The sequence below is a fragment of the Melospiza georgiana genome, chromosome 2 (assembly GCF_028018845.1).
Source record: "Melospiza georgiana isolate bMelGeo1 chromosome 2, bMelGeo1.pri, whole genome shotgun sequence".
In the NCBI taxonomy this organism is placed as follows: domain Eukaryota; kingdom Metazoa; phylum Chordata; class Aves; order Passeriformes; family Passerellidae; genus Melospiza; species Melospiza georgiana.
This window is the reverse complement of record NC_080431.1, coordinates 84435873-84459894: the sequence shown is the minus strand read 5'-3', so window position 1 is coordinate 84459894 and position 24022 is coordinate 84435873.

The following is a 24022-nucleotide window of genomic DNA, read 5'->3' as shown; positions in this document are numbered from 1 at the left end:
TAAATAACAACCCTATTATGTCCCTATTTCCCTATATATTCACTGGAGAAATATACAAAAGAGTACTCTTACTGCCTCTGATTTTGTGAGGTGGGGGTTTAATATTTAAAGAGGTGTAACAAGTGCAATTTCTTTCTCATTAGGTGCTCTCATTGATTTTCAGCATCAATACACTGCTCTTTAATTTGGGTTTTTGGACAGAGAGTTTAAGGCTATCTTCATGGCCGCTAGAATGCCTGAGGACAACTAACCTGCCAGACTCAAGTCTTCCCCTGAAAGTTGAGCATAGATGGTAACCAACAGAAAACATTGTTTTAGATCTGAGAATTGAGCTAGGATTCCCAAAAGATGGGCTAAGTTACCAGTTCCTCCAACAGGTCTTTGAGCAACTGTGGGCAAGACAGTCCTCCTACAAATAGGTAGGAAGACAATGCTTTTTGCCTTCCTTTGTCTTGTCTAGGTATTGCAGTATAAGTGCTTTGGGCTGCTTACATTTCTTCTCTAGTCTCTTCTTACCTGTACAAGAACATCCCACTAACCCTACCACACTGGTGCTAATAACAAAAATAAAAACCCAAACAACCCAAAACCAAACCACCCTACTTTTACTTTAAACCACAAAAAATTCCTTTCCATTTTTAAGTTGATCAGGCTCTTTACCAGACATAATATGACTTGGAAGCTGCTCAACCATTTCACCTTTATAACACACACATTTAAATATGTTTCATTACTTGAAGAAATTTCTCCCGATTTTAATGGTCAATTTCTAGCACTTATTGTTCAGTCCTCTAATGCAATCCCTGCTGGCATCACCAAAAGTCATTTCTAACTTACATGTGAACTGCATAAAATGTCTTGATATAATCTTGTTTTACTGCAGACAGGTATCCTCATTATTAAAACATTATTACTACTTCACTTGACTCTGTATTCTCTGACAGTTTCTCAGTAGAGAGGCCAAGAGCTAAATAGACCATAAAGAACAAACCTTCCTCCCAGCCCAAAGGGTGATCCCTTCATGCCAGTCTTCAGGGATATGGAAGGAACTTTCCTCTGGTAAACTGGCAGAAAAAATTAATCACCAGCACTGTCAACTCAGAAGAAAGGCTAAATTTCCTAGTCAAAGGAGAAGGAAAACCAGAGGCAGCCATGGATACCTGAGTCATCCTTATCTTGCAGGGCTGGTGCAAGGAGCCAGGAGATGGAGCTTGTTAATTATCAAAGCCCTGGGTGAGGCCAGCAGGAGGCTGGCAGTGCTTGTGGAGAGTGCAATGCAACAGTGAGGAAGTAAACAAGGCACAGCTACCTCTGCCTGCCTCCCTGGCAAGAAAGTGGTGGGGAGGGAATCAGTGTTTGCCATTGTAGTATTTGCATGCAACAAGGAAAAACATTCACAATTGTCAGAGAGAGAATTCTTTGTTCAGGCTGTTGAACAGAGACCAAGAAAGCATTGGTCTTTTGGATCTCCACTTAACACAATCTGAAATGTCTGGCCCTGCTACATGACTTCTCCTCATGTCCTCACTCTGTGACCACCCTGTCACCCAAGAGAGGGGATAAAGCAAGTGAGGAAAAAAATGCCCTTGTCAGATTACAAAGGAAACATTACCAGGCACTGAGTAGAGCAGAGATGAAGAATGATTTCGAAAAAGATAATTGAACATGTTGTAATTTGCTCTCTTCTGTGTTTCAATTTTCATCTGCTTGTAGCCTATTTTGCCAGTCATGCAAGCAAGTGCAAAAGGGAGGGAGAATGCACATGGATGGGTGCGTGCAGGGTGAGCACACATGCATGCAAATAAATGAATAATCATCGTGAACCCACAGCCCGGGCTGTCCTGTGAGGGATCTTCAGCCAGTGGCCAACCATCACGGAGCTCAGCTCAGGGGAGATGCTTTGCAAGACAGGGTTCAGGCTGATGGAAGCAGTGCATTCTGCCTTGAATCTTGCACTGGTGAGGCCCTTGGCTTCACTGGCATACTCTGAATGCAGGCAACGGGAGATGGTAACCACAGCCAGGGTCTGGGAAACCCCAGGCCAGGCAAAAGGAGTTTCTCTACTCTGATGTAATCAAAGGCATAGGTCTCACAGCCAGATTCTGTGAAATAGGAACCTTTCTGAAGTGTTAACACCACTCTTATGCTAATGAATATTTATGCTGCTGACACTTTAAAGCCACAAAAGAAATAAACCCATGTTCACAGCCCTTTAACCAACACCACCGTGGTACGCAAATCAATCAAGGTGAAGCCAGCAATCACTCACTCATTTACCTCTGCTGCCCACATTCCCTGCCGGGCTAATACTGAGTTATTCACAGCTGTCTTACGTAGTGGGATTAAGATGGAGAATGGCATGTTGGGGCCCCAAGTCACACAGAATCACGCCCTACTCTGAGTCAGGTCCCTTTGACAAATTTGGCTCTCTGATTCCCAGGAAACGGTCACTGCAGATCGCTGCTTTGAAAAGGGTAGACAGCTCTTTTTGACTTAGAAGACATTTCACACACGCAGTTTGCCTTCCCTGTTATATGCCCATAGTCTTGACCTTCTCCTGTGCACAGGCACACGTGTGTACCAAACAGATGGAGAGAAAGAATTCCTGTGCTCCATACTCTGCTTTCCATCCGCTTTCCCAGTGTTTAGGTTAATAGCATTGCGGCCCATGACAACTAATCAATTCACATTACAGTCTCCAGAAGATTACTGTATCTGGAGAGAAGCAGGGAGATCAGCTAAGGCACGTTCTTGAAAATACCCACTGGACTTACTGAGCCTGGCTGCACTTGGGATCAAATCAGGTTTCACTTAACCACAGACCAGAGCACTTGTGATTTGCATGAGTAATTAGAACTGATTAATAGAATGACTTGCTTAATTAAGTTTATCTCTAAAGGTGCCCCTTGAAGACTCATGAATCTGAAAATCCAGAGGCAATTTCTCTTCAAAATCCTTTTTGGGTTGGAATGCTTTCAGCTTGGAACACTGGATGCAAGCATTTCTGCATGTGTGTCTCTGGTCCCAGATTAATCAAAGTGATGGAATGGGTGCACAAAGGTCTCAGGCCTGAAGACAAACTGGTGATTCCTCAGTGAACTCAAAAGCAGCTCTCATCACCCTGAACAAAGAAAGGCTAGTTAATTTGCCAAAAACTAATAAGCATCTCTGCCTGGCAATTTATGGCTCTGCTGAGCTTTCCTAAATTTATTTCCTAATTTTGGTTGAGCACAGCTACAGTTGCCTGACGTACTGGCAGACCAATTCCCAATGTTCTGGCTACACAACGGATTTAGACAATACTTTGTTAGAGGGTAACATGACACCCCAGTGTACTGGTACCTCTCCCATTCCCACAGCTAGCAGAGGTATGTGTACTGTGGTGGAGTTTGAGGGAAATCCCAGCACAGACAAGAGTATCAGTTTTCCTAGAGTAGGTTAGAGACCTGGAGACTTTTCCTGCTGAGAGCTTTTGGGCTTTTTCTTTCATTTTCCCCATGCTGAAAGCAACATTAAGATTTTATTTCATTCTAAGTCAGAACAAAGCCAAACAACTTTGACATTTTATATGAAATACAATTTTAACACATATCCAAACATTTGGTTTAGAGAATTGGAAACACTGTATTTAGATGAAATCAAGGTGTTTCTACAGTTTCTTGATTCAGAAATGATATAACAACATTTTGTAAATTAATACTGAAAAACCAAAAGGCGCTTTTAAATTAAAAAAAAAAAAAGGCAAAAAAAAGTTAATTGGAAACAACTTTCCAATGGAAAATGTTTGCATTTTTCCAATGAAAAAATCATCCCTGCTGGAAGGTGAGATGAACCAACTGCTGGGGCTTGTGAAGTGTTTTATGGGTGAGTGGAGATTCCAGCATTGTCACATAAGCCAGACAGCACTGCAATGTGAGGGACTCGGTGCTCTCACAGGTACACAAGAGTTTTATGGTCTCTCCTCCCTAGGATGGGAAAAGGGTGCTGGTGTTCGTTCACACAACGTGCAAGGATGGGTGAGAATCCTGCCAGTTTTACTCTTTGGTCAGAACCCAAAGAAAGTGCCTTCTGCACATCCAGGAGAGGAGGCTGGGGGAAAGACGAGGAAAGTGCTGGCAGCAGAGCAGGGAGGCACACCTCCCTCACAGCAAGGTGGAGTTTAGCGCCCAGACTAATGAACCCTGCTAGGTCTGGGCTGCCTCTATGTGACCACTGAGGCACTGACCCGCCCTCCTTCTCAGGGGTGGCTTGGCTTCTGCAAGGAAAATTGAGACAAGACAGTCCACTGCCTTGCCCAGAAAGGGCTATTTAATGAGAGTTTCAGGATTTTTTTCCTATATAAGCGTCCCAAGACTCAGGATATGCCAAGTCCCCACAACAGCCAGGCAGCACTTGGCAGTGCTATACAGTGGCATCTGGGGACGGGGAGGGTCATTCACAGATGAATTAAAATAAAATACCAAGAAAAAAAAAAGAAAAAGGATGATGCAAAGGGAAAAAGGGAAAAAGTCAACCAGATCAATCAAGGGAATAGGCATCTGGAAGAAGCAGTTATTGATCCAGCTGTTAAAGAAACCTTCTGAACCAGATTACCCAACAGCCAGAGACTCCCCTCTCCCCAAGACACTTGCTGCACTTAATCAAGAAAAGAGGTAACATGAGACAAAGGAAGAAAATCCCATTTTTCCAGGCTGAGGTTTTGTTCCCTTAGAAATCCTCAAGAGGCTGAAATGGTTGGACCTAAAATGATATAGTCAGAACAAAAAAGACAGTACAAGATTTAAGGATTAAATATGTATTTGTGGAAATCTGTCAAAAAAAGGGAAGCAAGATCTCTCTGCTTTCAATCTTTACTTATCTCAAGATTTTTAGGGACTAGATAATTAGGAGGGGAATATTTTAATGCTGTCCTAGTACCGTACTGTGAGCGGTCCTAAAAAGTTGTCAGGGGATATTGAATTTAATTTTTCCTCTATTCAGCCTAGCATAGTTTTTTTTTTTTTTCTCCTGCTTTTTGTTCTGCTTTGTTTTCTTTGTTTCTCTCTTTTCGTGACTTTGAGAGCTCCAGATTCTAAAGTACTCTTGAGTGTCTGTCCCTTTTCTATTCCAGATTTATTGCATTTGGGTACAGCGAGAAGATGCACCTGGTGTCAAGAAAACAGTAGGTGATGATTTTGATTTCTCATTGTTCTTTAAATGTCAAGCCTTACACTTCTGAAGTAAATTCCTTGGAAAATCTAATTTTTGCATCTGAGTCACTGTTAGTTCTTTAAATGATAAAGTAAGGCTGAACCAAAGCTCCTGATTTCTAATATGTGGTCAACTTTGTCACCAGATCCATCTTCATAGGAAAGGGTAATGAGAGGAATTAATCAAGAAATGCCTTTACTCCAGTAAACGTAGAACAGATAAGAGCAGCAGAAACGGGATACTGCAACAACAAGCCACATGAAAATACTGAGAGTAATATCCTGCAATCCAGCACCCATCAGAAACTTGGATCAGAAAACCCCACATTATTCCCTTCTTAGGGACAAAAAAGGGCCAACAGCAAGGCATGGTGACTATGTTTAGTGAAAGATCTTCATAAATGGTACCCTAAAAACTTTATCTTGCTTCCAGTTCAAAGATATCCTTTGTACCTATGTTTGCTGTGTCATGCTGTCACAGGGTCTGTTGCTTTTCTGGTCAAGCTCATAGGAAGTACGATGAGATTGACTTCTAAAGGAGTGGGTGACAGAAGCAGATATAGCAGTAACTTCCTAAGAAAATCAGCTTTGAAAAGCCCAAATGCAAGAATGTCAGAGTTCAGACTCAAAGTATTGGTGTTCTTAATTGAATGCCATTTTGGCATTCTTAACTGAAACTCTGAAGAATAAAAGAATCTGGGAATAACGGAATAATAAAAGAATCTGGAATGTAACTTCTGGAAAGTCCGGAATACAGTTTTGCTATGGCAAGGAATCAAAATATGTGTTTTCCATTTCTCTAATGATTTCCCACTTGAACGCAGTGGTCTCCTTCTATCCCTCTGCTTTTCTACTTTAGTGAAACAGATATTTCTTCTTAGGTGCTGTGTATTACAAGAAGGAAAATGGTAAATAAGATATGAGTTTTACCTGACTGAATGAAACAATACAGACAAAGAACAACAGACAGCAGATTGAAAAGGTTACCAAAAATACTTGGCACAGTACTCTTACAGCCTCTTGTGTTCTGGTTATGAATTATTCCCCCATGTTCAGAGCTCATCACAATCCTCAAAATCACCCTTCCTGTAGTGATCTGAAAGGGATAAGCCCTCCCTTCTGTGTGCAGCGCAAAAGCACAGATGGAACATTAGGCAGAACTGCTGTGAAAATATTCAGAATTGCCGCAAATCTACCCATACCTTCCTTTTTGTCATCCATCCCCACATCCAAGCCCACCTGTTCCTGTAGCACCTTCAGTTTTGTACACTAATCAAGAGACTTTCAGAGCCTTGACATCTGTACCTGCTTATTCTCTCCTAAGCCCATTAGCCCCCAATCTGTAGGTATTAATACACAATCCATGTGCCTGGCTTGAATCTGTGCATGGAGACTGTGGAATGTGAGGTTGTCCTGGTTTGAAAAGGAAGTGAGTTTTTTGGGATGCTGTGGTCAATTGTATTAATTACTTGAGTGATGGCTTGAAAGATATGATGGCAATTCTCCAACTTCATCCTATATCTGCAGAGGTTCCCATTTACCATGTGCACATTCCCTTGTACATGCTGTGGCCTAGGCATGTAGAAAAGGAAGAAGCAATGCAAGCACCAACATCAAAACACGGGAGTGCCAGGATGTGCTGCAAGCTTATGGACACTCCCAGTTTTGCATACTGTATCTTTCAGCTATCCCAAAAAACATTTGTGTTACAGTGAGCAGTGCTGAGGAACATTTCATGAGGTTTTCTAATAGGGACATATACACTCCCATAGCCTTTTTTACAAAACAAGATTTTGATAACAACTTTAACAACTTGTTTGGGGTATGCTAATTTAGTTCTCCATCCTCTGTTGGCACATGTACACACTCTGGAACTGACAGTGGATGCTATCATCCAGGCATGATGCAAGCTGGCAGAGTTAGGCATAGGACAGAGGACTCCACCAGAGGCAGGAGATGGATCTGCAGATCCAGGCAAAGCTCATCCTAGCTTTTAAACGGTGATAGGCTCAAGTCAATAACATGAGGCCTTTGCAGGGTTTCCAGATTTGCATGTACAAAGGATAAACAAAGGGAATCACAGAAAGTGATACCGGACAAATCCAGCAGTGTTGAGTATGGAGAGCCCAGGTCTGGAAGAACAAGGAGTGCAGCAAGGCATAAGGACCTTTTTCAACACTAGAAAGCATTTGACTATGGAAAGCTGATCTTCCTTATTGACATAAACTCCTAGTGAAATATTTACTGCAACTAAAATAAACACATAAGAAAACAAATAAAATAAAAATTTCAGCAAGCCCATCCTGCAGTGTCATTTTAGAGCAAGCAAATGCTCTGAATGCTATTGCTTAATGCTCTTTAAACAGCAGTTTAGGGAAAATATGATTAATATGCTTATGAAAATAAACGTCTCCTGCCGGTGCAAATCTCTGCTAACACTATCAAAGTCAATAGAGTTCCTTTACTCATACCACTGAAATACTGAGGATTGTGGCTCATGATCTCTGCCAGAAAGGGTTGTTCTTACAATCTCTAGAAAACCAAAAATGGAAAACCATAGCTAAGAAGCAGCAAGGACTGGAAGTGACAGAAGAACTAGAGCTCAAGAAGAGAGGGCTGGGAGCAGAAACTGTATTTCAGGAAACACAATCTATACAAGTTGAAGAGGAGAAGAAAGTAGAAACAGCAAAGTGAGAGAAAACAGAAAGGTCAGAAAGAAATGTAGGAGACATCAAGCATATGGTAAGTCAGACAGTAAAGCAGTGAGGGTCATGACAGGCAGACACAGCCTGAAAAGATGGGCACCAACTACAGCAGATCACAAAAATTTGGACTGAGATGTCAGAGGCAGAGGGAAAGAGCACAGGCCATCAGTGAAGATAAGGTCAAATAAGTGACCACTACAAGAAATGAAGGATTCATTTGAAAACTGAAGGTTAAATGAGGATACAAGGGGAAAAAGCTGAGTGACAGAAGGGAAGGATGAAGCTGGTAAGGATAAGATGAAGCCTTGAAAGCACAGAACTATAATAATGGCAATGCTGTCCTGGACATTCAGAAGAGAGGACACAAGTTTCACAACAACAGAGGAAATCCAAAGCAAAAATTTTAACAATCTTTGCCTCCTCTGGGGTCTCTTGTTCCATCATTTCCATTTTAAATGACACAAAAATACTTCTAATAACCAGAGAAACACTTAAAAAATTAAGAAACACTTGTTCCAGTTAATGTGTCTGAACAGTGTGAGCGTGCACACACATGCACATGCAAAAATCACCCAAAAAAGTTTCCCCCCCGGGAGGTCATTATTATGCAAAAATTACCCTAATTAGGTCATGAATATATTAGTCCGTATTCAGTGCCAACAACAGCAGGGAGAAAAAGGGAGAGAGAGAATTGGAAATGTGACATGCATACACTCCCAGTGTGGTTAGGGGGACTGGATTCCAAAATGCCATTACTAGATAAAAAGGTCACGCTGTAGGGAGGTAATTGGTACAGCGCTTGAGCAGCTGATTAAAGGGACCTTTGCTTTTGGGGGTGGGAGGAGGAGGGGGGGTTAATGTAGGATCTCCCCTGACAAAGTATGTGATTTTGATCAAACATCTAATTTTAGGACAATCACAAAGAGAATGGAAGAGGCTATCACCCTTGACATCCTACTGAAGCAGATGAATTTGTTTAATAACACCTTGACTTGCATGCTTTAAGACGACAATAAAGGCAGAGGGTATTTTCCTTCATGCAGGTTTCTCTCTGCTCAAATACACGAGCCTCTGTTTTCCTAACTCCCATCGCAGCTACTGTTCAGACACTGCCCATGATGCATTAATAAGAAGTAAATGCTTTTAATGAGTCAGTAATGGCTGGGGGAGCAGCACAGGGGAAAGCTGCTTCTTCACTCTCTCTGCTCTTCACCAAACAATTACAGGCTCCCACAGGCTGAAGTAACACAGCTCCTGGTTTGGCATGCAAGACAGAACAGCAGAGGGCTCAGAAACACCAGTTGCCCACACTCCCCACAGAGAAACACAAGAAAGCTGGCTTGGAAGGATCATGAAATTTAGAAGTTATGTTGTGTTAAATAAGATGCCATTTATGCTCTAGAAATTATTGGTGGCACAAGTAAAGACTCACTCCTGTGTTTGAAAAGACAAGCAGTTTCACCCCACATTTGGAGACCACAGATTAAACATCATGAGTAGGCAGGGGGGAAAAAGGAGAAGGAGGCAGGAGCATAGGCAGTGCTGCTCCTTGGAGAGAGGACAGAAAAAGCATGGAGAAGGGTGCACTGATTTTTCAAGCTGGCTTGGGAACCAGCTCAGTTTTATAGTCTCTTCTGCCTTCCCAGACTGAAGTCCTCCTCATACTGTCCGACTGAGTCTTGCTCCAGTTTTGATGCTGATGGCCACTGGCCTTTCCCCCTGCCTAGAATGACGAGCAATTAGATGTTATGCTGAGAACACAAGCATTTCCAAACACCACCACCTATGGGGCTGAGCCACTGGCAGCAGAAATGGAGGAATGCCTGGCACAAAATCCACTTGGACCAGCTTAACATGGACCACCCTTCCTTGCCAGCAAAGTCAAAAATTTAGAAACAGATTCTGATACAGTTTTGTCTGTGAAAAAGAGATTTTAAAGCACACAGTACATCCTTGAGCTTTAAGGTGCTACCTAGAGGTGCTATGCATGAAATGTCACTGGTTTAAGTCCTGCTTTTGATCTACAACCGACAAAGGAGATAACTGTTGGACTGACTTACTTACTTCCTTCACCATCCAGCAAAAGCAGCATATACTGAAAACAGCCTCAGAACGAGCAGTTTTGGTCTATGATACCTAGAGCAGAATTTTTCAGCTACACTTTGAGTACAGCTGGGTAACATTCCCATCCAGTGAGAAATATTGACATTTCAACCTTCATTCTGGTCCCCCAGCAAACGGGAAGGTTGAAATTAAACATGTATTGAACTGAGTCAAAATAAAACATTTGGCTCACTTCTCTAAAATTAAGTTTTATGATTTAGGTTTAACTGACAATAAAATGAAGTCTTTCATTTTGATTTCCCAAAAGAAAGTTTCAATTTTCTAAAAAACCTTTTCCCAGAAAATCATTCCCATGGAACATTCACAACCACCTGTAATTTTCAGTGATACGGAAAATAGCCACTGCAACTCCACACAATACAGTACTGATCACTAGAGTCCACAGAACTCTTAAAATGCACACACTGTGACTAAAATGCTAGTTAAAAATAAGAAAAAGAAACCCCCCTCATTCTCTAGACACTCCTGATATCTAGGACCAGAACTAAGCAATTTGAACTACTGCTTTAAGACACAATAAACTTCTGCAAACAGAAGGGGTCATCAAAAACAAGAGATTTCAGATACAATGACCAGTCACTGTTAAAGCTCTAGTTTCTTCTTTAAAAATAATCTTCTTTCATTTTTCCTTGTAGAGTTCAACAGTGAACAAATCCAGAGAGTGATTTGTCAGTGGAATATGAAGGGCCTTTTAATTTCTCTCAAAATCAATGCAGACAAGTAGTTTGTAAATTCAAGCTGTTTTAAAAGAAAAAAAAGGAAAGCAGGTGGCATGTATCACTACATCACTGTTGGATATTTTTTCATACACTTTAATTACTATACATAATTTTAGATGCCTTCATAACTTATATACCTGTCATGGCATTATTACTGCTTTCCAAAATCTTATTTATATGCTGCCTTAGAAAACCTTATCAGAGAAAGAGCATTGCTATAACCTTATGCAGGCATGAAACACAGAAACAGAGTGACATGCATTATGGCCACTCTGAAAATCGGTGCCCAAGAGAGCATTCAAGTCCTTTTTTCCCTTTTTTTTCCCTGAGAATAGAAATTAGGAGAAAATTCAAATAGAAGGTATATTCCTAAACCTTTTGGAATGGAGATGTCTCCCACAGCTGCTACATGTTCATTTAACATCTCCACAGAGCCTTCAATCAACCTCCTCCTCTTGTATCCTGCAAGCCAGAAGCGCTTTGTGGGAAATGGGGGGTGTGTAGGCAGGCACAACAATCCTGAACAGGGATACAGGTGCTGTGGAGATGCTGACAGTGTTTCAGAGCTGAGGGACAGGCAGAAGGACAGTCATCCATGGCAAAAGCAGAAGAAATGGCATGGACTCATTTTCATATGCTTACTTGGTTACTTGCCTGCTAACCCCTGAAGGAGCTGGGGTGGTGGGTGGGGGAAACTCTCTTAAAAAACAGGGTTTGTTAGTATACAAATTTAGACGCTACTAATTTTTCTTCCAAACTTGCTTTGTAGCAAATTTAACACAGCAATTGTTAAAATATTTGGCAACCTGTTTTTCTAACTGAGAAGCTGGCCATGCCATCTACTGCTAGCAACCTCTTCTGTTTGAACAAAAATCTGAATCTACAGCACCTTGCTGTACCTGTGCCAAGAGCACAGGAGCAATAGAAAGGGAAGAATCCTCTGTGTCTCCTGATGAGAGAAACAAAACTATCTGAAGGGAAAAGGCTGCTTACATGTGGTCTTGTGCCTTGTGTCACAAAGGGTACTCAGCAACTTGCAGTATCCACTCTGTGAAAGGATGAACAAAATCCTGGGTACATGGCAAGCAGTGATACCAGCATCTCTAAAACCAGTCAGCACAAAGGACAGGCAGGCCTGAAAACTGCTCAGGCATCCATCTGGTTCAGCTCATGGAGCATTCCAATGCAATAGCTGGGCAGCAGTGTATCACAGAGCACTGTTTTCTCCAAGTCTTTACAAAACCAGGACAAATAATGCCCCCTTTCTGCCAGAGCAATGAGACAGAATGAAGAACCCCTGTGATTCAGCACCGCTATGTTTCTTTCTTAAACAGTTATTTCTTAAGTAAGGGAGGCCTGTGGGCCGCTCAGCTGTACTGGGACCACTACCTTGTGCTGCCTGATCTGTCTGTCTGTCTCTCTACCAGCTGTTATTTCCTGACTTGGGCTGGATGGATGGCTCTGAGGCAGTAAGTAGTTTCTGTTCTCTCCAGTCCATCTAAGCTTCTGCAAGCACCAAATATTGACAGCTTTTGAAAGCACACGTGCAAGGCAGCATTTGTTCTCCATTAACAATGTTGTTACAAGACTGCCTGTGCTGTGCTAGTCCCCACCACCCGGGATTTCACATTACTGACATGTAATTTACATAATTAAAGTATACAAAGAACATAGATGCTGCAACTCTATTGAATACCCCAGGAGCTGACATTTTGGACTGAAATAATGAAAACTGGCAGGCTTTCTACTAAGACCAAATAGGTATATATAGGTATATTCCATGGTAATTCCAAGCTAATAACTGAAAGACCTGCCCCCTTCCCAGAAATTAAACACTGAACTGATGTGACCCCTATTTCGTTCCATCAGTAGCTGCAGAGTATGCAACGCCAGCATGTTTCTACTGCTCATCTGCAGCTACAGAGGCTTTTGCAACTTGCCTGCATGGGTGGCACACTTGATACATGCCTCCATCTCTCTGATACAGAGGTGCCAGGTAATTTGTGGGATATAGTCTACCTGTGCTAAAACCCAGAACTTGAGTGAAACAGCTACAAAGCAGTGTGCTCATACAACTCTTTTATGCACATCCTTCTGAGCAGCTTTATAGAGTCTGAAAACAAAACACGACCTCAGAAGAGTATTAAATAATAAATGGCTACAGAGGGGGAAAGACTAAGTTGCACAGGTAGGAAAGAATCAGAGGGATAATCTGAGATAAGACCTGCAATGAGACTGTAAGTCGACAAGTGGGGAAAGTATAAAATATCTACTCTAGATAAGAGTGGATTTATAGTGGGCAGAGAGCTAAATGGCCAAACTCCCTGGTCCTACACTGGCAAGTGCTGCAGAAGTGTAGTACAGCCTCCCACATGAGGGATGCCACTCCCCTGTGTGTTTTCTGAAAAGTAAAAAGCTGTAGATAAAGCAGTGAGCAGCATTTCATTAGCACTGGTCTCAAAACTTTGTATTTTGTGCACTCGTGGACACTTAAAAGCCACACATGCAGAAAAAATTTATTAGAAAACTACAGCTTTCTCCAACAACTTCCAACTCTTTGCTTATATCTGATATGCCCTTGGTGTTCCCTTTACATGCTTAATGAAATCATATTTCACACCACAAAAGTCAAAACAGATATAGATCATTATGTACTTCTGCAAGAACTGGGCTCCAACATTGTAAGCAGTGTTAGAGAAAACCTTGGGGTGAAATGTAATTTCCAACCTATTAATCTAATTCAGAAAATACACAAACAAAAACTCTCCATCAGGCTCATGAGTTGTATCTCTACTGTTGGCTTCATGCAGCCTATACACCCAGAAGTTATCAGGAACACCAAAATCTGATTAAGTTATGCCCTCAGGACACTGTACCTCCAAAGTCTTTCTTCCACTACATAGATGACCATTTCAGCCTGTTTCCTCCATTAAGAACTCTTAATAGCATTCCCACCCCAGGCGTGATGCAAAGGAAAAAGTCCCCCCGAGGAATGCCCTGAGAGCACATCCATCTTGTACAACTAATAGGGGTTAGAATACTGCTGAGGACCAGGGTCGCAGCACATACTCATATTCCCACACTGGATCAACTTAGCGTGTGGTTTCCTCTATTTTGCAAGCGGGGAACAACAGATTTCACAACCATAATAACATCCAATTTTTCAGAAAATATCACATATGCTATTTCTAGCAAAAATTTATTTGACGTGTGCAAACACCTGTTTGGCTGCACCATCCTCACATAAGTTTTCAAAGGGAACCAGGACTTTTTTCCTGCAAATCTATGTCTCTCTAGCTCAAGGACAAATTCTTTTCTGTGCTGCCAACCTGTCCACTGACCTCTATTTCTGACACTTTGGTAGTTTCCTCAGTATCACTGTTCATTTGAGGAATGCTAGAAAATATCTCTGACCTCTCCCAGAGTTTTCAATCATTAAATGACCTTCATGTATCATTTTAATCATATTTCCCTGTAACACATTTCAGATCATCATCCTGGTGCCCTTAAACAAAATCCTTTGCAGTATTGAGAACTCCTTAATCCTAAAAGGGACTGGGGCACATAAACTTCTGGCCAATAGTTTCACTGATTTTCTAAAAGGTCTAATCCTTAATTATATTATCAGGACAACTCCCTTTTTTTTTTTTTTTTTTTTTTTTTGATAATAGAAAGGTTTTTGAGATTCTTTTTTCTTTAATCGGATTGACATATCCTTGGTTGTTTCTATGCTTCCTTATAAATCTTTCTTACAAATGCTCAAGAGTATAGCTGCAGCTGCCAGACCTCTTCCTCAGCTATTCAGTTTTCAAGTCATACATTTGCAGTTGGTCAGAAAAAATAATCCCTCTACGCCTGGCAGGCGTCTGCTCAATGCTTCCTGGAAACCACAATGAATTGCTTGCAGTCAGTTTCAGCTAATACAGGCCTCCAACAAACACATCCTGGAAATTTTTCATCACCATGAGCTAAGTGAGGACATCCTTCTCAACTTGTATATACTGAGATTTAGCTTTTGCGGCAGCTATGATACATAGCTCACTGGCCTTCAGTTTTGAGGACATTATATAGATAAATGCTCTGGTACCTTCTCTGGTAGCTTTGTGTTTAACATTAACTACTACTTGTCTGTTAAGACCTTGGTCCTTAGCTGCCATTTATTTCTCTAACTCTTCAGGAGAACATGCATCCTATCTCTCCTGGGCATCTCTGGATGAATCTGATCTGAGGTTGTTGATCAGGACAGCCACAAAAAGCATTCTGCTTACCAACCTGCATGCTCCCTCAGTTTGTTACAGTAGGCATATCACTGACAGCTGGAATCTCCTTCAGATCTGTCTGTACAATTTCCCAGTTACTGTCTACCCCATGGAATTTACATACTCCCTTGCTGTGGCAGGCATCCTTATTAGCTTCTCCAGCATCATCCCAAAATACAGTTTCTCAGTGGGTGCCAAACACAACACAAATTGGTGCTATTTTTTCCAAAGTGCCAAGGAGATGGTTGATGGCAAGAGTACAAGCCAGAATTTTGCAGATGCCTTAATTATAGACAGATACTTGGAATTAAGGCAATGGAAATTTTTGCTCTCTGCATGTTGCTTTAATTGTGTGGGCCTTAGACAGAGGTGTAGGGAACCATCTGCCTCTGTCAATTCTTTCATGACTTTCTGCATGACTCCCAGAGCCTACTCAGCTCCCTCTTCATATCTGTTCTCTAAGGGAAAAGAAACTCTTCTCAAATGAGAGGCAAGAGCTACATGCCTTTACCAACCCCATTGATGAGGGCCTTCTGAAATTCCATAGGGATATCCACAATCTAATCTTTATTTAATTTCCTTCCACCATATCTGTCATCTTGATGCAACCAATAGCCTGACAAGGCATCTCAGAAATGATACTATGAGAAATTTTATCTTTTCCTCCCTGTTATTTACCCAACAGGGACTGGTATCCCTATATTTTAAGTGTTGGCTGAGTGCATTGATTTCTTCTGTCTTTTTTGTATGTCTCAAGTCAGTATGAAGCCCATGTAGTCAAAACGAAGAAGAGCTAAAAGTGGAACAGTTTTATAGTGAAAAAATACGCTATGGAAACAATATATGAGTTCAGAGCTTGACACTAAGATATTAGAGGTACATAACATCAAATGTATCATTTATATCTCCCAAATTATCCACAACAAGTGCAATGATTACAAGATTGTCTAAAGAACTCCTAATTTATAGGCTCATTGCATAAGATTAGCAAAATTTTGGTTTCTGAGGTGATGAGAACACAGTGAAGTCATTAGCTAAGAGTGTTTTTCCCATGGTGCAGGGTTTGTTTTTTGTTGAGCTGCATATGACACTAGATTGCTTTCTGAGAGGGTCAATCAACTTGCTTTGGAAGTGGTACCTTTAATAATGGAAGTCTTGGAAACCAAAGAGCTTTCATCCTGAAGCCATCGTTTAACTTGCTGCCATAATTAATTTTTAATACTCAACTGTCACAGTGGTGAGAGGAAAATGGAACAGGACAGTGAGAATTTTCCCTCTACTGAGGTGTCATTCTAATGGCAAAGCCCATTATAGGGTGATTACAAACCCACCTCTCATAGTCATAAAAACAAGTAAAAACCCATTATTCTTTTGCATGTCAAGGTTTAAGTTACATTGACAACTAGAATTTATTCTCAAATTTTTCAATACTTTAATCTCTTTTTGAGTTAAAAAAAATAAGAATAGCTTTTTCCCCCAAATTTTTGTGAAGCGTCTGATGTTGCTTTGTGTCCCTCTGTCAACCCAATGAAATCACATTATATCACAAAATCCAAAACTTAAGTAGATTTTACTGACTATCCTCCAGGCAGCTTCACTGTTCATTTTTAATCCATGTAGAGTGCTTAAATACCACAGCGATAAGTGTTTTATACAGGCATATAGATAGATTTTGACATTGGATCATGAAACAGGCAGTCTTCAAGGGCAGCAATTGTAGAATTTCTTAGAAATTGCCATCATTCAGGAAACAAGACATGATTGTCCATCATTGTAGCTGATAGAGAAAATAAAAACTTGCAGAATAAATATATTCTATGACAGCAACTGTCATTGGTGAATTCTTTTGCCCGCCACATCAAAGATAGTGGATGATTTATGGAAGACAGTGGATTTTTGCTGACAGTTTTCCATGATTTCCAAGCTGCTAATAGAGTACAGATACCTTTTTTCAGTTGTCTCTAGCCTGGTCAACACTTTAATTTAGTATTGATATTTAATTTGTTCCTTTATTAGCAATCTGGTGACCCCTCAATCCCACTTACTAAGAGTTTAACAAATTATGTCTTTACTTATTAATGGAAGAAGAAAAAGTAAATGTGAAATAAACTGGGAAGATCTATAATGAAAAACTATTTTTTATTTTTATTTTTTATTTTAGAGATAGTTAAAGTTGCTAAGAGATGTAAGTACCTCCTGTTCCCTTTGTTTACAACCAGCAAGAAGACTTGAAGTAAACAATTTAAGGTGCCATAAATTTTATACTATGCACAGTATAAGCTCTACATTATGCCAAGAAGAAATAAATACATATTTAATCTCTGCAGAGAGAATTTAGCCACTGCTCACAGCAAATGCTCTAGTGCAATGTCAAAAATAAAACTAGAGACAGTCAAATCAATTCTTAGACTTTCTTCAAAAAGAAAGAAGGAAAGAAAGGAAAGAAAATAGATATGGAAATAGTAATCGCAGAGTTAGATTTTCCTGCAGGTCATGAATCTTAAGACCTGGAACCTGAACTTTAATTTCTAGCAAGTCTATTTCTAACCCTTCTATCTTCCAAAAGAAAAAGTGAACAAAGTGCAAGCCAACCCAGTGAAGTTCTTCTGACCATCTGTTTTGCTATTTCCAAAAATAGCAAACATCTCTAATCTGAAGGTTATGGTAACTGCAAAAGATAAGTACGATGATTTTAATGCCCCCTTTACCACCTATTTCACTGTTGGGTTATTTTAGTGGTGTCAGCTTCTTTGTAGCCCCAGATAATCAGATCAGAAATTGCACAGCAAAATAAACTACATTAGGAAAGATGCTGTCCATAATACATAAATTTTCTACCTAATTCATTAAAAATCTATTTAAATGAAGCTGAAGCATAGATTCCTCTCTGTCAAAACAGATTTTCACAGCACGAATGGACCAGCACTGAGTCCTAGACAACCTACAATTGCTGTACAGAGACACTGTTATTTCTGCTTCAGAAGGCTCATTTTTTCAGAATAGCAGGCCTTTGGTTTGATGGCCATTTTATATGTTGGCAACTTCAGCTTAAAAAGGTTTTGATTTTGTTTTTCTTTATATCAAAGTGAACAAATTCAGCTGACAGAATGACAGAAATGCTTTTTGGAAAGGAACCCTGGAGACCACTTAATCTAATCTCTCAAACCTAGATCAAGTCAGTTGTGGATTTGTCCAGCCAAGATTTAAAAACCTCCAAGTATGAAGATATTGCAACAATCTGTGTAACTTTTGTTATGGAATATTTCCTTCCCAAGGATGAAGGTTTTCTTAACATTTCACCTGAACCCTGCATCTTTTATCCACTCTTAGATGTGGTTTAACCCCACTAGCAACCAAGTACCACACAGCCCCTTGTCACTTTCAATTTGCAGTAGGGAGAAGAATCAGAAAGAAAAGATAAATCTAATGAGTTAGGATAAGAACCATTTAATAACTGAACCACAACAAAATAAAATATTAAAACGAATAATAAAAATGTAATGAAAATAAACAGGTGGAGAGTGGAGGATTGAGGACGAGAGAAAGAGAGAAATTATTAACCCCAAGAGAAAAAAGTGAAACACAATCCATCAACTTACCAACTACTAACCAATGTCCAGGCTGTTCCCCCCCAGACAACCCCCCCAGTTTTTATGCTGAGCATGATGCTCTCAGGAATGGAATATCCCTTTGGCCTGTTTGGGTCACTTTTCCTGGCTGTGTCCCCTCTCAGTTTCTCCCTCACTTGCTCACTGGCAAGAGCATGGAAAGCTGACAAGTCCCTGATTTTGAGGAAGCAATACTCAATAATAACTTAAACATCAGTGTGTTATCATCATTATTCTCATATTAGATCCAAAGCAGAGCACTGTAGCAGCTACTAGGAAGAAAATTAACTCTACGTCAGCCAAAACCAAGATAACTTTGCTTTATCACTTGCCATTCCTGGGAAGAGCCTCTATCTGTTATTTTTGCTAGTCAACAAGAAAATAACAGTTACTATTTCCTCACTCTACTGTCTCTTTTCACCTGACTAAATTAACAGAATTCCCTCAACTTTTCCTCATCATCTATGCCTTCTTGGTTCCTGAACATCTTAGAGGCCCTCCATGGTTTCTCAATGCTCCTGTAGAACTAGGAAGTCTAAACTCTATATCCTCACACAGGCTCAGCATGGCTGCACAGGGGAAAATGAGAACATGCCCATGTCTGTTAATCACACTTACATTGGGCTACAGGAAGATGACTGTCTTATTTTGCTGGCTCATACTCAGCTATCTATTTAATACCTTAACCCCAGGTCCTTTTCTTGATGGAGTTATACTCTAAGAGACAGTTCCTGACCTGCACTGACTATGGATTATTTTACCACAGATGCAGAATTTTTTCCTTGCTGAACTTCATAGCATCACTGTAAGCCCAGTTATCAAGCTTCTCAGAGTCTCTCAATGGAACTTCTGACATCTCAAAAGCACACTTTCCTGTCACCACTGCCCTTCAAGGCATTACCTTCCAGTCAAAACTAGAAAATCTCTTCTTGCTCATTAGGAACCCAAATAGTACAGGGCTAAAAGATGGAGGACAGATGAGACCACTGGAGAAGGAATCACTGACAAAAAAAAAAAAAAGGCAAGGTTAGACAAACACAGCTCTTGATGGACTCTCCTTATAAAAGGTGAAGCAATAAGGAGCAGAACAATGCTTCCCTCCTCACTTTAATCACCATATTTCCATGCTATGAAGGGCAGCTTGTGGAGGAGATGGAACTAGTTGATGTCACCTCAGTCTCCTGGGATGAACGTGGTGTTACGTGACACCTTAACCCCTTTGCTCTCACTATCAGCTCCTCTGTCAGAAAGGGCTGTCACTTAGAAGATGAAATATATTTACAAATTAATTAACTTTGGCCAGCAACTGAAGAATTAGATTTCCACTAACAGGGATTCTGTCTGAGTGATGGATACACAGAACACTGGAGGAATAAAACACTAGTCTTCCTTGCCTCCCAGATCTGAATGCTCAGCAGTCACACCACCTTTCCCATCATCAGTCTTTTTTTTTTCCTACACTGTCAACTCTTCTCTTCTCAAAGCCACTGAAATTTGTTTTAGTAGATGAAGGTATATGTGTACTGAAAACAGTATTTGATCTCTGAAAACGACTCTTCAACTCATTAAACAGAGGTGCATTACACAGAGAGCTGTGAAAGGCAAAGCAGAGTTGATGGGGAGGATACAGGATTAGCTGAGAATTAGATTGAATAAAACAGTTTGTGATTTCAGGACCTGAAGCAGGGACAAACCTGCACAGAAATGTTCAAGCAGAAGCTGTCTATTATGTGGGTTGAAGTTTCATTTTGTTCTATCTCATGTTAAAACACAAGCTGTTTGTCAGAGGGACTGTATTTGCCTAGCTAGGGAGGTGTTAGAGAATACAGGCTTGCACACCACAGCGTGGGAAGAACAGGTGACTGTTCTGATGGTGCTAACAAATCTGAAAATAAATTATGGGTGTGATGAGGTGCTCACAGAGCAAGGGCTAGCATTTAATCTGGGAAACAAACAGTGCTGCACAATTCAGACAGTCTCAGCAGAAAGGCAGAGGGTGGCTCAACTAAGACTATTTCTTAGTCACTCATGAAATACAGCTTCAGGTGTTGAACAATGCAAAGACAGGCCTTCATCATACTGCTTGTTTTTCACACCCCTCTCCAGAGTGGGAAGTCTTAATAACCTTAATTTTGCTGTGCAACCCATTAAAGTGGCAAAGCAGAGGCCCAGACAATTTAAGTTAGTAGCAATTCATTTAAAGCAGACCTTACAGATTAGTGACACTTCAAGGATATCACAGATTACAAATAAAATAAGCTTATTTGCCTCAAAGAACAAAATACAATAAAGAAAAATCCAAATTCTTTAATCAAAGAGAGTGTTAATTATTTAGTGGAATGAAATTCATCTTCAAAATCATCAAACATTGGTCCAACAGAACATCTGATGCTTGTAAAGGTTTCTTATGTCAGCTACAGAACTGATAAATTTTGAGACAGTTTTGAAACAATTATGGTTGTTAGCCATAATATCCTTACAGACTCAAATATCAATAATTAGGTTTTTCTCTATTTGAAATCTCTTCAAGATTTGAAATGGCAACAATTATTTTCTTTATTTCCTGTTCTATATTGTCAGGTGAAACCAAGATGTGTTATGAGATAGCTACTGTGCTCTACTTCAGAGCTACATAATGAAACCTCTTTTATCTAATACCTGCACTTTCTTATTTAGTGGAAGATATTTATGGGTTATTCTTTTTACATTTAGAAAGGTCATTAAAGCAGCAGTTGGGTAGACATCAATTGACAAATAATAATGCTGCATTGGAAGTGGGGTGGACAGAAAGCTATTCAATATTCAGCACACTGCAGTGAGTGAAGCAGCACAGTGCAGGGGGTAGGGCTGACCTCAGAGATCCAGAGCTCATTATAGTTAGGAGATTCTATTCCTGGGACACGAAGATTATAAAGATGAACTTCATCAAATGGAGTCACAGTTGGCCTCCCTTTGTCCATCCTTCCTGTCTTCTGGCAACAACCACCTGGGGGGAAGGGATGACTGCCACAGTGCCACATGCTCTTCAGCAGCCTTTGGCAATTTAAATAGCTGTGAAATTTTGCATTGAAGGCCACCAGATGTGCTCTGGGGTGAGACCCCTTTATCAGGGACGGGCAGTACAGTGTGCCATATAAATGACATAGGCTCCAGCTAGAGCTTATTCCCAGGCATCTCACAAGCACATACACAAATACAGGCTTTTTCTTCCTGTCAGTAGAAAACAGGATGCATTAGCCCTGAAGTCCGGCACAGGAAGAAAAGGCATGGAATGAACAGAGACATTTTCTTCTGGTCATGTTACTAGGACAATAAAAACCTTGATGCTTTAAGTCCTTGCGGAGACAAATCTTCAGCTGCTCCCAAGCATTTTTTAACACAATTTAGGTATTACATTTACCTAACATGAACTGTAAGCTGCTAGACTCTGTACTTTATCAACAATACTGTTGGCATGATTGAATAGATTTTATTGTTTGTAGGAATATTCTCCTACATTTCTCCAGAGTAGCAAAGGCCATGCAGTAAGATTAACAGAAACGAAACTCTTAACCTGAAAAGTGGTAAAAACCTACAGAGAAACATGAGACCCAGTGCTAGGTCAGTGACAGAAGCAAAGAAAGAAGAAGAGGTTTACCAATTTAGCAGGCCTTTTCTGTAAAGGCTGGTAAGGTAGCTAATGTGTCAGTGGATGTATTAAGAAGGAAACACAATTATACTTTCTAGAGTAATGCCAGGCAATAACAATTTCCATGGTGACAGACTAAGCCATCACTTTCAGAGTTTTTTAGTGGCAGGAGGGGAAGGAGAGGTGATAGTCTGATAAGCTGTCAATAGTAGTTCATTACGTATTTTTGACCATCAGCCCCTTGTAGGGAGGGAAAAGCAGGCACCCAGCCAGGGCAGGTATATAATCTGATTGATGCTTCACATAAGTGGCTTTCAAAAACTTGACTGAGCATGAAATCTCATCATTAAAGTTTATGTCCTGAGTGAGTGGGGAAAAGAGAAAAAGAAGGAAAGAGACCAAACCAAAGGGAACTAAAGCTGACAGAACAATGGCAAATTTACAGCTAAACATCTACTTAAGCATGATTTCCAAAGCTAATCACCCAACATGAAAACAAGCTTCTGCCCATGAACGAAGTTAAAAATGAGGCTCACTCTCTCTCCCTGTGCAGTCACACATAAAACCAAGAGCAGTAAAATCAAAGCCCATGGGATCCCTGGAATGCAAGTGTCTGCTCTGTCTATTTTACCAAAGAGTGTTAAAGCACTGTAGAATAATCAGGCACAAATAATCTAGGCTATCTATATCCATTTATTCCATGTTTAACCCGCTGCTTGTCTCTGGTTATTCAGAAGAAAAAGAAACCACTTGAGTAGCTTATTGAACCCTGCAATTTCTTCCTTTCTATCTGCTTAGTATGAAATGGGTCAGAGCAGCAAGGAATCACAGACACAACACTGCATCCATAAGATCCTTCCTGCCAGAAACAGGAGTTGTTACAGCTTCAGGAGTAAAAAGGCCTATCAAGATCACAAAATATTCTTACACAGCCAAGTCTCAAAGGACTGGGGAAGAGTAGAATATTTCAGCAAAATTCATTCTGATTTGAAAACAGATTGGTCTGCCTTGCTTTGCTCCCCCTTTTGTATTCTTTTTGAGTAATTATTCTAGCTAATGAGTTTACTGGCAGAAGTGTTCACAGAAACAGCAATTTTTAGTGGCCATTAGAGATTATTTGTAAAGAATTTTTTAATCATAAGCATTCACTGTGTAAATGTGCTTCAAAGGCCTAGGCTCATCCCATCAGGGACTAGCACTGCCCTAGGTAACCAATATGTGCAATCACAGCTAATCAGTCAGCTCTGATTTCAAATATTCTCAATAAGCAGATCATGGACAAGCTGCAACATAAAAAATTATTCATAGATATTATTTGACAAATGATTGTCAATACTGAATAATTCAAGAAGATCCCACATTGTTCATACACAATTCCCAGAGAGAAAGAAGGGTGAAGGTTGTTTTATAAGTTCATGATGGATTCTTCCACTAGGGCTGCTCAAAACACTCCGGTGAATAACTCAGCCTCTCATATTCCTTCTGAAACATGAACGTTTGAATGGCCACATTTCAGGAGGAGGCACTGGTTTTTGGATGCTCCATTTGCAACCAGACAATTAAACAAGGATCTTTGAAGGACACCAGGTAGAATTAATGGCATTGCTATCTGTGCAAACAGTCTGTGGCACCAAGCAACTCCTCAGTGATGCAAAGTCATTTCTGCTGGTGTTTGGCTTTAGCAACTAGTTTGACAGAGACTGGGAAGAATATTCTACATGCTTACTTCCCAATCTTCTGAAACTGTATTACTTTTCCTTCCACAAAGGCAAAAAAATTATTCAGTTGCT